Here is a 2,776-nt window from a genome sequence, read left to right as displayed (position 1 = left end):
ACAAGGCTGCCTGGGTGAGGACAACCTTTTCCAACTCCTATACAAGGAGACTGAGGATCTGTGTTGCCGCAACCACCCAATGCCCAGGCTGCCTCTGGCCAGTGAACTGCACCCACAGTTAATCCTTCCACTGCTGCAGCAGGCAGATGCCCTTCTTTGCCAAGATGGTGGGGCCAAGACTACTTTTTTAAAAGACCACTTGGATTGGAATGCTGCTGTTGAACTTGTAGTGAGGTGCTATCTATTACTTCTTGAAGATTAAATACTTTTAAATAATAACTGGCAAATGTTTTTATCCTACCAAACAATTTCTTAAAAAGTGCAAGACACTCAAAAATATATGTCTTTACTAAAATGCTTTTCCCTGAATGAAAATACTATTTTCCCTTCCTAGTCTCAATAATTTTTTCCTCAAAACATTTCCTCATTCTTCAGGTCTTGTTAAATGTCACCAGGTCTCTGATCTACTAGTCAGAATGGCCCACAACACTTTTGATCTCATGGTCTTTTGCCCAAATAACTAGACTTTGTTCATCATCTGTATATTCGGCTTCAGTGCAAATGTAAAGTTTTGTAAATTCAGCCAGGAAATTTCTTACTGACCCCACAAAACTATTGACTTGAGATAATCTTTAAACCTTAAACAGAAACTAACCCCTGAAGTCATCTTTAAACCAAATGATAAAAAATAAAAAAAAAAAAAAACATTGCTATTGAGTTGACTCATAGGGACACTATAGGACACAGTGGAACTGCCTCATAGGGGTTCCAAGGCTCTAATCTTTATGGAGGCATACTGCCACATCTTTCTCCCAGGGAACCACTGATGTGTTCCAACCACTAACTTTTTGGTTAGCAGCCAAGCCCTTAACCATTATGTAACCAGAGCTCCTGATCTGTTTAGTTAATAGAGAATGTCTGCCTTGAGCATGGAGCTGTTTTAAAGAATTATCTATATGCAGTCAAATTGACCACAGCAATTCAAAAGGTTAGATGAGAAACTTAGGGAGTGGTGAGTTTATCTTAATGGTAATGGAATAGTTTGGAAAGGCATAGTGAGAATAGTTGCACAGTTTGCAGAATGTAATTAACATTGCTGAATTATATATGTAGAAATTGTTGAATTGGTGTATGTTTGGCTGTGTATATTTTCACCAAAAAATAAATAAAACAAAAAGAAATTTCTTACCAAAGAATATGAGATCACACCTGCTAAATTTCCTACACACCTTATACGCATCTTACACACAAACCTTATACAAAGGGATGTGATTTGCTCACCTGTGATACTGAGGTTTTCATAATCAAGGATTTTGGTCACTTTTTGCTTTCCTCAAAATGTGCAAAAACAAGAGATTTTTTGACTGTATAAAAATAGAAGGTTATAGCCTTCTTAAATATGTTCCTGTTAGATGATTATCATTGTTGCTGGTGATAGAAAAGATGTTAAAATATTAACCTGACATAAAAATCATGAAGTTGTACTTTCAAATTTTCACATTCAGAGGTGCTGCCCCCCCCCCAAAGTGACTGTCAGTTGAGTCTAAAAGAGTCTTAAGTGTCACCAAATAAGCAATCTTTTAATATTTTCTTCTTTGTATTCCCACCTAGTCCTAAGATTGAGAGAGGAAGTTGACTGAGAAAGACCCTTAGAAAGACAAATTTTAAAATCAAGCTTTAAAGCTTTATAGAAAATAATAATTTACCGGTACGTTCTCCACCAACTTTTTCCCCTTTGGTAGGGTCCACACTCAAAGACCCTTTTGCCGTACACATAGCTGTTAGTCCGCGGGCGTGAATTTTAGAGGAAAGAGAGAGGACATCGCCTGGGGGAACGTTGACATGTAGAAGAACGCCGCCAGTTCAAAGGGTCAGGGAGGTTCTGAGAAACCGTTTAGAACTGAACCGGATCCCTGACGAAAGTTAAACTCCCAAGGAGGAGGCAGGGCGAAAGGAAAAGGTGGACAGTAGTTTCTTTGGGAGCGTTATCTTAAACAAAAGTTCGTCCTTTCTGTGTTTGTGTTTTTGTTTTTGTTTTTTGGTGTGTGTGTGGGGGGAAGCTTCTAAATCCCTTGGTAAAGAAGAAGGACTTGGGAGAAAATAAAAATCTAGGTGAGAAAAACTCGCAAACATCCACTCCCCCACAATCTTCCTCGCAGGAAGGATTAAAGTCTCCAGTGTGTCTTGTCAGGGACACTGGGAATCTAACCAGTGAAATCGCAAAGCACTTTGCCCTCGGCTGGCCCCAGGGTCTGCTGCAGAACTGTGAACTGGTTAAATGAAACAGCTGGGGACCAGGAACTGGACATTTGCACAGAGTTTTATTCCACTCCCTACTCCTCGCAGCTAGACGGAGAAAGGATATCCCGTGAGGCAACCTCAGGTGGAGCGGGCATTTATCTTGGAAAATGTCTTGTGTAAGGAGAGCTACACTCTGGCCAAGACCGAGAAAGAAAATAGAAAAATAATATGAAAAACAAAACAATATGAAACAGAGCACATGTGGGGATATATGCAATTTAAACATGGCTGCACTATTGACAACTGCAGCCCCCACAGGCCTCTATGCTGTATACATGTTGGAGACTTGTCGATAAGAAAGAGATTAGGCACGACTTGTTTTCCCAACTCTATTGTCCTGTTACTGATTGGCTTGTTTACCTGAATTCCTTCTCCCTTGCCCGAAACTTATTGTTACTCACCCAAAGCCCATTGTTCTGTTATTTGCTTCACTGCTTGCTGTATTGACTATAAATAAACTCCTGGGACTGGAGCC

Source organism: Trichechus manatus, unplaced genomic scaffold (genome assembly GCF_000243295.1).
Source record: "Trichechus manatus latirostris isolate Lorelei unplaced genomic scaffold, TriManLat1.0 scaffold00345, whole genome shotgun sequence".
In the NCBI taxonomy this organism is placed as follows: domain Eukaryota; kingdom Metazoa; phylum Chordata; class Mammalia; order Sirenia; family Trichechidae; genus Trichechus; species Trichechus manatus.
This window is presented reverse-complemented; position numbering follows the sequence as displayed.